This window comes from Schistocerca gregaria, chromosome 2, assembly GCF_023897955.1.
Source record: "Schistocerca gregaria isolate iqSchGreg1 chromosome 2, iqSchGreg1.2, whole genome shotgun sequence".
NCBI classification, from domain to species: domain Eukaryota; kingdom Metazoa; phylum Arthropoda; class Insecta; order Orthoptera; family Acrididae; genus Schistocerca; species Schistocerca gregaria.
The window spans coordinates 424,344,907-424,359,464 of record NC_064921.1 but is presented as its reverse complement, the minus strand read 5'-3'; the positions used below and the strand labels follow the sequence as shown (position 1 = coordinate 424,359,464).

The 14,558-nt window shown below is 41.4% G+C and overlaps 1 long non-coding RNA gene across 1 annotated transcript in view; it reads right to left on the bottom strand.

Annotated features, from left to right (window-relative positions):
- The window catches only part of LOC126336173 (uncharacterized), a 111,188-nt gene extending 108,877 nt beyond the window's left edge, over positions 1-2,311 (bottom strand). The window contains exon 1 of the long non-coding RNA XR_007564906.1: positions 2,226-2,311. This is a non-coding gene — a long non-coding RNA (uncharacterized LOC126336173). The remainder of the gene's footprint in view (positions 1-2,225) is intronic.
- Positions 2,312-14,558: the final 12,247 nt, after the last annotated feature.

The window sequence follows — 14,558 nt, the reverse complement described above, 5'->3', positions numbered from 1 at the left end:
GGAAAATGGCATCTACGTGGGAGCCTGTATCTAATATTTTCTGGGTCTCATGAACAAATAAAGCTAGTTGGGTCTCACACGATCGCTGTTTCCGGGATCCATGTTGGTTCAAAATGGTTCTGAGCACTATGAGACTTAACATCTGTGGTCACCTGTGGGACTACCTGTGCTCTTTTCCAATCATTTGGAACCTTCCGTTCCTCTAGAGACTTGCGGTACACGGCTGTTAGAAGGGGGCAAGTTCTTTCGCGTACTCTGTGTAGAATCGAATCGGTATCCCGTCAGGTCCAGCGGACTTTCCTCTGTTGAGTGATTTCAGTTGCTTTTCTGTTCCTTGGACACTTATTTCGAGGTAAGCCATTTTTTCGTTCGAGCGAGGATTTAGAGAAGCAACTGCAGTGCGGTCTTCCTCTGTGAAACAGCTGTGGCAAAAGGTGTTTAGTATTTCAGCTTTATGCTTGTCATCCTCTGTTTCAATGCCATAAACATCCCAGAGTGTCTGGATATGCTGTTTCGATCCACTTACTGATTTAACGTAAGACCAGAACTTCCTAGGATTTTCTGTCAAGTCGGTACATAGAATTTTACTTTCGAATTCACTGAACGCTTCACGTATAGTCCTCCTTACGCTAACTTTGACATCGTTCAGCTTCTGTTTGTCTGAGAGGTTTTGGCTGCGTTTAAATTTGCAGTGAAGCTCTCTTTGCTTTCGCAGTAGTTTCCTAACTTTGTTACTGAACCACAGTGGGTTTTTCCCGTCCCTCACAGTTTTACTCGGCACATATCTGTCTAAAACGCATTTTACGATTGCCTTGAACTTCTTCCATAAACACTCAACTTTGTCAGTGTCGGAACAGAAATTTTTGTTTTGATCTGTTAGGTAGTCTGAAATATGCCTCTTATTACTCTTGATAAACAGATAAACCTTCCTCCCTTTTCTTATATTCCTATTTACTTCCATATTCAGGGATGCTGCAACGGCCTTATGATCAGTGATTCCCTGTTCTGCGCTTACAGAGTCGAAAAGTTCGGATCCGTTTGTTATCAGTAGGTCCAAGATGTTATCTCTACGAGTCGGTTCTCTGTTTAATTGCTCGAGGTAATTTTCTGATAGTGCACTCAGTATAATGTCACTCGATGCTCTGTCCCTACCACCTGTCCTAAACATCTGACAAAGAGGAGGCCTCAGAGACGGCCAACCGATTCGGCTCAGATTTGGCAGGTCGCTTGTGTACAACCTAAAACGAAGGAATCTAAGATATTTTGGGTCAACACCCCCGCATTTTTGAGAAAATTACCCCTAAAAGTTATGACGAGCGATCGACTCAAAGTTGACAGGATCGATAGATAATTGTAAATAGAGCATTTGTCATCACCAGGTATGGGGTCTGAAAACGCATACTTTTCCAGAAACCGAGGTAAGAAACTTTTACAACTGGCGCCTCTGTTCCCACATGGTCAACGCTTCTCGCCGACAGCACCGATAGTCTGCTTTAGGCGGTGGCGCGGCGCGGACCTGCTGTTCCGGCCGCGGGCGTGCGTGGACGGGGAAGTGTTTACACCGCCGGTACTCGAGCGTGTTGTTGTCTGACGCGATCGCCATGACACACAATTTTCGAAAGACTACGCTCCAATTTACGTTCGACAACGAATTTGCCAGACCAAAAGATTTCGAAATGAGCGTTTTTTGAGGGAAGAAGTTCGTTTACCTGTTGCAGACACAACTGGAATACACCTTGTAACCTCCCCACAAAATAAAATAATATGAATAACACTCTCATTTAGCGTAACTACCCAACAGTGAAAATATAATACAATGGGACAAACCTATAACCTTTCAATAATTGACAGTCAATTTAACCTGGTAAATTTTGGACGTCAGCAATGCTGCGTCATGGTCCTGATACATCATTCTGAATAAACTGAAAAATCTTACCTTAATTAGATCGCCGGATAACGTGTATATATCTGCTCCTATAAGAAATTTTCCTGGCGCAGCTAAGTGCAATGCTGGTCGATAGATTTATCTTATGAAAAAGGAAAGAACTGAATTTTTTTTTCAATAATCGGGATTGCCAAGGATTGGAGAAATTAGTAAATTCTTTAAATTGAGATGAATGTCAAAAGTTACTTTTTATGAGAGATTATTATTAACAGATTTTTTTTAAAAACATTTACATGGGACTTGATGTAACAATACTACATATGCACGAGGCTGCTTTTACCTTATCCTACAACGCTCAGGCTCCGCCATCGCTGCACACGACCGGCCCAGCCAACACGATACACCAGACACGACTGTTCGCTAGCAACAACTTACTCCTACTTCTACGCAGTTCTTACTGCAGTCAATACTGCTCTTTGGTCTCAGATTCTCTTCTAGCTTACATATCGCAGGCAGCGCGTGAGCAATACATCGAAATTACATCAGCTCGAGTGCGCTAGCAACAAATTCTTTAATTACGGACCTCTTACATAACCCTCCACTGGGGGGCAAAAATTTGGCAGCGATGGTGAGTCAATTGGACTTGCCATGAGCAACAAATTTTTCTATAATCTATTTAGTTTACTACGGCTACAATCACAGAGTATATACATCATTGATAAGTGCAGAAAATATTAATAAATTAAGTAGAGTGCACACGCTCTGAGTACAAAACATATTCAGACATGACAAAGTATATACGCAATGAGTACAAAATATATTAACAAATGACATAAAACGCACATGCACTTTATACGTGTTCAGCATTTTTACATGAACTGATCACATTAACAAATGAAATAAAGTGCCCACGCTCTGTATATGTCTTTATCATTTTACATGAATTTAAATGCACTGTATAAGTTTTTACCATTTTTTTACATGAACTGAAAACATTAAGAAATTAAATAAAGTGCACACGCACTGCATAAGTCTCTACCGTTTTACAAAAATTTAAACACACTGTATAAGTCTTCACCAGTTTATAAAAACTAGGAAAGAAATGGGAAGGATTGCATCATGGTTGTAGCACAGTAGGTTGCACGTAGCTGCACTGAAAGTCCATATCTTTCTGCAGAAGCACAACACCAAGTGAGACAATCTGAAGTTCTCTTCCCTGAAGTATTTATCAGTGTAGCCAAGACACTGAAATGTTGTATTAATATTCAATGTTATCATTGTGGTAGTACATTAGGTACACCAAACAGTCGAACCACAATAACATCTCCATCGTTCAAGGTTGTGGACAGCTTGATATGTCAACACCATATTCTTGTAGAATCCATACTCTTACAGCAACGTAGAATTAGTGCAAAAACCAATATAGTGCTCCATGATCATGAGGATAAACGGATATTGCAGTAATTAGGTCAGAAGGTGAAGGACACATTAAGTCTTATGCTAGTCATCATAGAATTACACGAATGTATCAACCGATCTGAATAATTATTGGCATTCATTGGCTAGTTATTCAGTGTTATTCACAAGTCATCATTTAAAACAGGAGTTATTGAGTGTAGCATCAAGCTATTGGTGTTTATATATGATATCATGTAAGTGACATAAAACATATTTAAAATGTAAGACATCAGAACTGTTACTCAGGTCGGTAGTCCAATAATACATAGACATAATGGAATCAATACACAGAAAATTTGCATTATCTTTAGGACTAAAAATATATCTTATACTGGTAGCATTATTTAGTTGTATACTGGTAATAGTTGGGACTTGTAATAATGTTTTATTTTATTTTATTTTATTTTATTTTATTTTATTTATTTTTTTGCTAGCAATGCATTGTACTGGGATCGATAATTAATTGCTGGGGCATGAAAATATTTGCTTTTGACTTATTGCTGGAAATAAGGATTATTAATGTCATTCGTCATGAGTCAGCTGTAGCAATGTTATGAAACAAGTACAGTATATGTGATCACATTCATAAATGATAGACACAACTGGGTAAAACAATGCAAGTACTAGAACAGGTTTAATAAGTAACAGGTTTAGTAAGTATCATGAAAAGCATCTCCTGGAAAAAATACAAAGTGGATTATTGAGCTTCAACAAGAAATGCATGTTCTGCTGAAAAGTAGTGAACTTCGAATTAACAGGTAATGAAACGTGTACTTAATATGTATGTACTCTAGCTGTCTTTTCCAAAACATTCAGTCATTATACTATGCGACATAAGACATACAGTCAAAAGGAACTGCAACAAATACTTAAATAACTACAGAGCATTTCTTAACTAACAGTAAATATATAAACTTCATCATTATCATCATCTGCAAAGAAAAACTTCATTATTGATATTACCATAACTTCATCACTATAATCACCTGCAAAGAAAAACTTCATTATTCATATTAGCATTTTCTTCATATAACTATTCATCATCATTTATTATCATCTGCAAAAAGTAGACACTTCATTATGCATATTCATACTACCATTTACTTCATACAACTATTCATTATCATTCATTACTTCATATAGTATAGAGTTTCTTACTTCTATCATATTTCATCACTAAAATTAACATCTGTAGTTCTGTCTGACAGTCTGCATCAATCGCCTTGTATTCTGAAAGAAAAATAATTAGTCAAGACTGCTATCATACGATGTGTACAGTATATTCTGGTTAATGCTTGTTAATTCTGATCCATTTACTCTTCATGACAAGATATTGCATTTTCTTTCCTTCATTCTGATGGTAAAATTTCCATTTCATAGTAAACCACTGTGGTTGTTTAATTCATTTCTTTTACACAGTATTGCTTTCTGAAAAATGATGAATAAGGATTAATATCTTGCATTTAATCACATACACATTAAATGAAAACTTGTTTCTAGTGATATAATTAAGCATACAGCATAGCATGACAGAAAACGTATTAGGTCAAAAACAAAGTCAGTTTCCAAGTGCAAAAATGTACACACAGTATCATAATGTAGTAGCAAAAAATGTAGAATAGTCAAAATATTGAGATATCATAAGGAAAAACGTCAAAGTCAACTGGTGTTTGTTCCATCTTCAACATTTGATAGTCCATACAGACAAAATTCTACTTTCGATAGGAAAACAATAATACATACACAAAAAATCGGAAATGTGCATGGTCTGATATATAACGACAAGAAAAGCGACCTGCTAACCTTACCTTGCCGGGCACTTGCCAGGAAAAAATATGATAATCATCAGTAAATAGTCACATAAATATAATTGCGTGAGTGGTCATATAAATATCAGGAAATGGCGGTACAGTGTGATAGATCATAAAGTATGTTCATTCAATAAAGGGTTTAATATTGGAAATATGGTGATTGCCCTTGCTTTTTCTGGTTCTCAAAGTTTCAACATCTACCAGATTGGGATGAGGAATGCTGCGAATTCTGTATGGACCTGCGTATAGAAGTTCAAATTTACTGCATCTACTCTTTCCTCAGTTGGATAAATAATGCGTGCGTACTAATATCTTCTGTCCAATGTGGAAGTCACGGCGTGTACAAACCTGTTTTTGCTGTCGTCTCCGGGGCTCTGTGGCACGTTTGATGTTGTTGAGCGCAACGTCAATTATTTCATGGTGACGTAGTCGACGAGATGTAGGGAAAGATACTAATTCTTTAATTTTGTTAGGTGGTTCAACATTTTTCAATATAACAGTCGGAGATAGCATAGTAGATTCATTTGGTATGGAGTTAATTACATCCTGGATTGAGCGTATGTGTGTATCCCAATCAATGTGTCTTTTATGGCAGTACATTCTACACAGTTTACCAATTTCTTTCATCAGTCGTTCACAACGGTTCGAAGAAGCGTGATACTTGGATATATAGATCGGAGAAATGTTTCTAGCTCGTAACATACGTGTCCATATTGCAGATCGAAATTGTGGTCCATTGTCGGAAATTACTTTCAATACATGCCCTACATGAAATAAAAAATGTTTTACACATGCATTCGAAATAGATTTAGCAGTAGCTTTGCGTAACGGAGTGAAGGTAACAAATTTCGAAGTGAGTTCAACAGCGACAAATACACTCCTAGAAATGGAAAAAAGAACACATTGACACCGGTGTGTCAGACCCACCATACTTGCTCCGGACACTGCGAGAGGGCTGTACAAGCAATGATCACACGCACGGCACAGCAGACACACCAGGAACCGCGGTGTTGGCCGTCGAATGGCGCTAGCTGCGCAGCATTTGTGCACCGCCGCCGTCAGTGTCAGCCAGTTTGCCGTGGCCTACGGAGCTCCATCGCAGTCTTTAACACTGGTAGCATGCCGCGACAGCGTGGACGTGAACCGTATGTGCAGTTGACGGACTTTGAGCGAGGGCGTATAGTGGGCATGCAGGAGGCCGGGTGGACGTACCGCCGAATTGCTCAACACGTGGGTCGTGAGGTCTCCACAGTACATCGATGTTGTCGTCAGTGGTCGGCGGAAGGTGCACGTGCCCGTCGACCTGGGACCGGACCGCAGCGACGCACAGATGCACGCCAAGACCGTAGGATCCTACGCAGTGCCGTAGGGGACCGCACCGCCACTTCCCAGCAAATTAGGGACACTGTTGCTCCTGGGGTATCGCCGAGGACCATTCGCAACCGTCTCCATGAAGCTGGGCTACGGTCCCACACACCGTTAGGCCGTCTTCCGCTCACGCCCCAACATCGTGCAGCCCGCCTCCAGTGGTGTCGCGACAGGCGTGAATGGAGGGACGAATGGAGACGTGTCGTCTTCAGCGATGAGAGTCGCTTCTGCCTTGGTGCCAATGATGGTCGTATGCGTGTTTGGCGCCGTGCAGGAGAGCGCCACAATCAGGACTGCATACGACCGAGGCACACAGGGCCAACACCGGGCATCATGGTGTGGGGAGCGATCTCCTACACTGGCCGTACACCTCTGGTGATCGTCGAGGGGACACTGAATAGTGCACGGTACATCCAAACCGTCATCGAACCCATCGTTCTACCATTCCTAGACCGGCAAGGGAACTTTCTGTTCCAACAGGACAATGCACGGCCGCATGTATCCCTTGCCACCCAACGTGTTCTAGAAGGTGTAAGTCAACTACCCTGGCCAGCAAGATCTCCGGATCTGTCCCCCATTGAGCATGTTTGGGACTGGACGAAGCGTCGTCTCACGCGGTCTGCACGTCCAGCACGAACGCTGGTCCAACTGAGGCGCCAGGTGGAAATGGCATGGCAAGCCGTTCCACAGGACTACATCCAGCATCTCTACGATCGTCTCCATGGGAGAATAGCAGCCTGCATTGCTGCGAAAGGTGGATATTCACTGTACTAGTGCCGACATTGTGCATGCTCTGTTGCCTGTGTCTATGTGCCTGTGGTTCTGTCAGTGTGATCATGTGATGTATCTGACCCCAGGAATGTGTCAATAAAGTTTCCCCTTCCTGGGACAATGAATTCACGGTGTTCTTATTTCAATTTCCAGGAGTGTATGTAGCAAAAACCTCTATTAGTTCTGGGAATCGGTCCAAAAATGTCTTCAGCGGCCATGTGTCTCAATTTAACAGGTACAATGGGATGTAACGGAGGAGTATGTGAAGTCGTGTCTTATTTAGCTTTCTGGCAGATTTTACATGACGCTAAAACTCGTCGAATACGTTTCTCCATGTTGGCAAAATAACAGTTCTGTCTCAGTATAACAAAACATTTTCTGGCACCATAATGTGCATAACTTAAATGAGTATACCAAATTAATTTGTTAAGAAGCTCGTCAGGAATGAATAATAACCAGTTGTTGCCGTCAGGGTGAGAGCGGCGGAACAGAATGTTATTGCGTACCGTGTAATGGTTTCTAATGGTAACGTTATTCTTATCTTGCCAAAGGTGTTTAATTTCATTCCATACGTTGTCTTTACTCTGCTCTTGTGCTATGTCTCGTAATGACGATGAAATGAAAGTTTCAAATGTGACATGTTGAATATACATGACGCTAGAATTTGCTTGGCACAAGTTGTTTGCGATGTCTTGCTGATTGTTGCTGAGAGAACGGGACAGTGCGTCTGCTACAATATTTTGTGTACGGATGGATATACAGAATAGGATAATGTTTAGCTTTAAATGTGTCATACTTTTTAACTTGAAATTCATACATGAAACCGCACATAGTACCAGGGATGTTGTCAAAAACTGGAGCTTGCTGTAAAAGAATTTTGCGTAGTTGCGTACGTTCGTCGTCTGTATTTGCACTGCTCTGTTTAACCTTATCCGAAATCATTTGTATAATGTCATAGTCGGCTTCGTCTGGTGTATTGTAGTTGTGAACATACGTATCTGTGAACAATGTGGAATGACAGTCTACGTTAGGTGACGTAGAAATGACCTCTGTCCGATTAATTGTTTGTTCTTCTGCAGATAAAGAGTGATGAAAATCTAATGCCAGTTGTACATTTTCATCCTTTAACATTAAATAGGAATTTTGAAAGTCAATAATTGCGTCGTGTTGTACCAAAAAATTCGTACCTAAAATAACGTCTGTTGTCAATAAGGGAACAATCCAAAAATTTGAGTGGAACGTATGACCTGCAATACAAAATGATAAGTGTGTCTGTAATTTTACATCTACTCCTTTACCAGATACTGCTCCTTTTACTTTAGTTTTGCCTAATGGTAATGTAGGATAAGTATTCTCTTTGTTACAAGCGTTGAAAGTTTCCTCATTTATAACTGACATAGGTGATCCAGAGTCGATTACTGTCGAAAATGTGGATGATCCAATCTTTACTTCAATGACAGGGTGGGAAATGGTTTTTTGAATAACTGGTTTTTCATGCAAAAGAGTGTCTCGGATGTCGTCAAAAGTAATAACATTTTCGTGAAAAAGAGTCTGTGTATCAAAAGTATTGCTTATATCGCTGTAAGGTTCAATCTGTACTGTATCTAGTCAAATTCTATCTGACGTGCTGTTATTTGCGGGAGGATGCTGTGGCATTTCCAATATTTGTACTGTTCTGATATTTCTCCCTGTCGTATTACGTTGGGGATGATACCGACTATCTGGTTCATTCATGATAATCTGTTGTTGCCGATGATTCTGCTGCTGGCAAGACCGACTGTTACGCTGAAAACTGTGCTCATTACTTTTACGTCTGTCATAATAATCGTTGCTATACGTCGCATTGCGATATGAGTTGAAATGGTGTGTTCTCTGTACGTAGTGATTTCCTTGTTGCTGTGCGTTACTATTTGGTGGAGCCGACGCTATACGTGTAGGCGGCGAAACATTAAAGCTTGGTTGACCTTGCAGCCTACATTGTTGGTTTGGTATGCTAACCGGCTGCTTTTGATGCTGTTGCGGTGAAAACCCTCTATTGTTCCCAAAATGTGTTTGCGATTGCTGAAAATTTTATACATACTGATGATTAACATTTTGTCTGTTATTAAAATTACGCTGGTAGTTCTTGTCGCTTCGGGAGTGTCTAAAGAAAACTGTCACTTTCGGTAAAACTTATCATATCAGGTTTTCTTTACTTATTCTTAATCCTAGATAGATCGATAGTTGAATAGCTGTTTTGATAGATATAAAGGATAGTAAAAGAGAAGGTAGCAGTGCACAAAACTAAAGATGAAATAGCACTACTACGGCTCGGGGCCCTGTGCACGCTACGGCACATATTCATCGAAGTGTAATGAATCCCCTGAGGTCACTTATGCGCTGCAAATAAATTTTAGTTTCTGCGTTACAGGCAATGTCGGTGAGAATTCAAATGCAAATTGTTGTATCCAGGCCAATTCTAGTTTCTGCATTACACGCCAAGCTGATGACAATACAAAAGCAAATTGTCGTATCCAGTCCAAAGGATGTATTTGTGTTCTGTCATTTTTAAATACCTTAGATTTTTGCACGGATAAAAATTACTTATAATCAAAGTTATCGTCTCTGAGTGTGTGAACTGATTCAGGATTGTATGATAATCCGTTTGTCTGTGTCTGCCCGGAATCAAAGTCACGTACGCTCTGTAAATTACCTAAACTGTACTTGCTCTGTGAGTGTGAGAAATGTTCGGAAAGTGGCGTATGCTGTGTCGTGTTACAGGCTGAAATATTTTTTATTTCCGTCAATTCGTGCTGTAAAGATGACAATTTTCTACGTAATGTATTAATGGACGAACCTATCTCACTAATCGTCTGCTGTAAATTTTGGAATTCGGTTGTTTGATTAAATGAAACTGGTGACGTATCGTGTGATTTGGTGTCATTGTTATTTTCGATAACGTCAATACGACTGGCCAATTCATCAAATTTTTCAGTCAATGCTTTAAACTGATCATCATTTTTAGTGTCACAAGCATTAATTTGTTTTTGGATTTTAAGGGTAGTTTGCTTTAATGGCATCGGGATCTTGTATTAATTCTAATTGTTCAAGTCTGTTGGTCACTGTCTGAAAGTCTACTGTGTGTGTGTGTCTGTTTTTGTTTTAAGATCGGAGATTTCATCATGCAATTCGGTGTTCAACTGTTTAATAGTATCGATTTCGTCTGATACTGTAGCAATGTTATTGTCTACATATGTTTTTGCTTTCGTAAATAATTTACGCTTATCTTCCTGTCTCTGTGCAGTAATTGTTTCCATGACTTGTTTCTTTACTTTGTTCTGTTCCTGTATGAATTTACGGTAACGCGTTTCACTGTTTTGTAGGTGGTGATTAAAACGTTCGTCAATTAGGCTGTTCTTTTGTTCGAATTTCGTGTCTACTTTCGCATCCAGTGTGCGTGAAAGTTCTGCTGACATTAATTTAAACTCGTCGCGTAACTGTGTTGCGTTTGCAGAACATTGTTTAGCGACTGCACTAATTTCATCTCTAAGTAATTTAGTTGTGGCTGCATGTGTATTACTTAATTCTTGTGCAACGGATCTAATTTCTTCACTGCTATTCCTAGCACAAGCCTTAATTTCCTCACGTAATTGTTCTTTAGTATCATGACATTGCACGGCAACGGCTGCAATCTGTTCATTAATCTGTTTAAAGTTCTCGTCGTGTTTTTCATTCGACTGTTTCAAACTTTCATTAAGTTGTTTGAAATTGTCGTCTTGTTCTTTCTTCGACTGTTTGAGATTTTCATTAAGCTGTTTGTAATTGTTGTCTTGTTTTTCATTGAATTGTAGCAATAGTGCTACAACTTGATCCAAGCCAAAATTACCGGCTCTATTCTGTGTACTGTGTGATGGTGTATCTGCATTTGTCACGTTTTGTGAAACCATTTGGTCATTGTCTGATTCACGAAAAGGTTTGCTAATTGGATGTGCACAGTGGGTCACTACCTCGGAATCAAATAAATCTGACGTATTTTGTCTACATTGTTCATCTTAGTGAAAAAAATTTATCTGTTCACTGTGTAAATTTTGCAAATCAGGTGTGTTAAACTGGGCAGCGTTCATTGTAACGGAACGTCCCGTGTAATCAATTGTCGTTAAATTAACAGAGGACACAATTGAATTTCTTTGCTCATTATTAGCATTAAAATCATTACTACTGATCGGTACGCACTGATTGTCTGTAACTGGAGGATTATCATCAAGACACTGAGTGTCGCTAGTATTATCAGTCAAATTATTAAAGTCGGCTTTTTCACTCATTACGACTCGCGATGTACTGTTAGCAGGTTTTCGCGGCATTTTCACAACTCAAAGTTAAGCACAAAATCAAACAAAGACAAAACAAAAATGGAACAAATACAGTTACAACAAAGAGCAATAAATTGCCGATGATCTGTGAAAGAAAAAGTGACAAATTAGTAAATGCTTTGCGCCAGATGCAAACTACTTTTAATATTAAGTAAATAAGAGCAGATATATAGCTGACCACTTCTCAGAAATTCACAAAAATACGATCCTGGCCGGTTGTCGACAAGTGTAACCTCCCCACAAAATAAAATAATATTAATAATACTCTCATTTAGCGTAACTACCCAACAGTGAAAATATAATACAATGGGACAAATCTATAACCTTTCAATAATTGACAGTCAATTTAACCTGGTAAATTTTGGACGTCAGCAATGCTGCGTCATGGCCCTGATACATCATTCTGAATAAACTGAAAAATCTTACCTTAATTAGATCGCCGGATAACGCGTATATATCTGCTCCTATAAGAAATTTTCCTGGCGCAGCTAAGTGCAATGCTGGCCGATAGATTTGTCTTATGAAAAAGGAACGAACTGACTTTTCTTTTCAATAATCGGGATAGCCAAGGATTGCAGAAATTAGTAAATTCTTTAAATTGAGATAAATGTCAAAAGTTACTTTTTATGAGAAAGATTATTATTAACAGTTTTTTAAAAACATTTACATGGGACTTGATGTAACAATACTACACATGCGCGAGGCTGCTTTTACCTTATCCTACAACGCTCAGGCTCCGCCATCGCTGCACATGACCGGCCCAGCCAACACGATACACCAGACACGACTGCTCGCTAGCAACAACTTACTGCTACTGCTACACAGTTCTTACTGCAGTCAATACTGCTCTTTGGTCTCAGATTCTCTTCTAGCATACATATCGCAGGCAGCGCGTGAGCAATACATCGAAATTACATCAGCTCGAGTGCGCTAGCAACAAATTCTTTAATTACGGACCTCTTACAACCTGTCCATTGTAAGCAGCACAATGTACGTAAAGATGACCGATGAAGCTGCGTTTGAAAGAACTCTCTCCGCTGCTCAAAGAGGATTTAAATTTCGACACTTGGATGGCCATATCAGCGATGTCACAGTAGCTCTTTCAGGATTGGGTGTGAGGGTCATTCGGATCTTTGAATTGCCGTTTGACGTGCCAGAATCGATGGTTACTGGATCGCTGCGACCATATGGAACGGTACTTAGTCATACGCCTGAACGCTGGGCTAGTTTTAGCACCTATCCTGTGCTAAACGGCGTCCGACAGGTGCGGATCGTCCTTACTAAACATATCCCTTCTTATTTATACATTGGAGGATGTCGAGCTATTGTGATTTACGATGGCCAGCCACGCACCTGTTCTGGCTGTGGTGGAGAAGGACATATCCGCTCGGAGTGCATCCAACGCAGCGTCGTGCAGCTGCCACATGGAGAAGCGTCACAGCGAGAAGTTCCCACGTAACTGCCGATGACGTACGTGTCGGTGGTCCGCCGGGAGGTGTTGCCAAGTTCGGAGCGTGACAAGGACGTGTTTATGCAAGAGCAGACCGAGTTACGAGGGCATGGAGGTGACTCGGAGAATGCCCCTACACCCACGTCACGTCAGTCGAGGGAGGACCCTTCCGAAAACTCACTTGTAGCACGCGGCGTGGAAGTAGAGATCGAGACAGTGGCGCCGGCAACAGACCAACGAACGATCGACGAACACAGTGAGACAGCAGAGGGCAGGGCACGCAAACAGCGATCGCCAAAGCGTCGCAGAAAGCGTCGCCATAGTTCGGGTGACACGTCCCCCCCTAGCCTAGGGGACACGGAAGGTAACCTAGCCGAAAAACTGTCTGATACAGAACACGTGCCTATAGAGGACGCTGACAGGATTCCGTCAGATGGTGACCGGATGTCCTGCCTTAACAGATGGTCCCTCTTCATTGACACCGACTGATCCAGCGCTGCCGACGAAGGAGTCAGGGACACCAATGTCCCGGCAGACACGTCGAAATACATCAGAGGACGTTTCTCGGATTGATGACCACTGCGACTGGGCGGAACGAGTCGAAGACATACAGGAATTGCCACCCCCAAATGGTGACAACTCACCTACAGGATGCACACCACGGAACGACAACAAAGGAGGGCCACGCGTTGGAGGCCACCCCTCTGAGCACGAATAGTGGACTCAAGCCCTTGGACTTCTCAATGACATGACACGAGCATGACAACGACAACGAACCTAGCATATAAGGTGGGCACAGTGAACATTCACACCGCACGTTAGCTTGCAAAGATGCAACTTCTCCGGGACATGATTTACGCCGCAGACGTTGATATTCTGCTGATGCAGGAAACCTGCAATGCTGCTTCTCTCGACGTGCAGGGATACAACACTTATCTAGCGCCGACTCCAGATGGAGGACGTGGCACAGCGATACTAGTCCGGGAGGGATTCCGATGTGTGACCTCGATTATCTTCCTTCGGCTAAGGGTTTGGCTATGACCGTGAACGGCATTCGCATCGTCAACATCTATGCACCCTCCGGATCTGACAATCGCCAGGCGCGTGCACGATTCTACTCGGAGGAGATTGCCCCCTTATTCCATGGGAGGTATGACCACATCTTAGTAGGGGGGGATTTTAACTGTGTACTCACACCGAAGGATCAAACTCCTAATTTCAGCTCCTGCCACGCATTGAACACGATCTGCCGGGACATGGCCCTAATGGACACGTGGGAAAAGATCCATGGGCAGCGAGAGGGCTACACGTATTTTACTAGCCACTCGGCGAGCAGCCACTCGAATTAAGAGATCACGTGTTGGCTGCTGAACGTTGGCCCACAGCTTTTACGGATCACCTTGCATATTTCTGCACGTTAACCCTCCCGCGGCAGCGGGTCTGGCGGAGTCGTAGTTCCTGGAAAC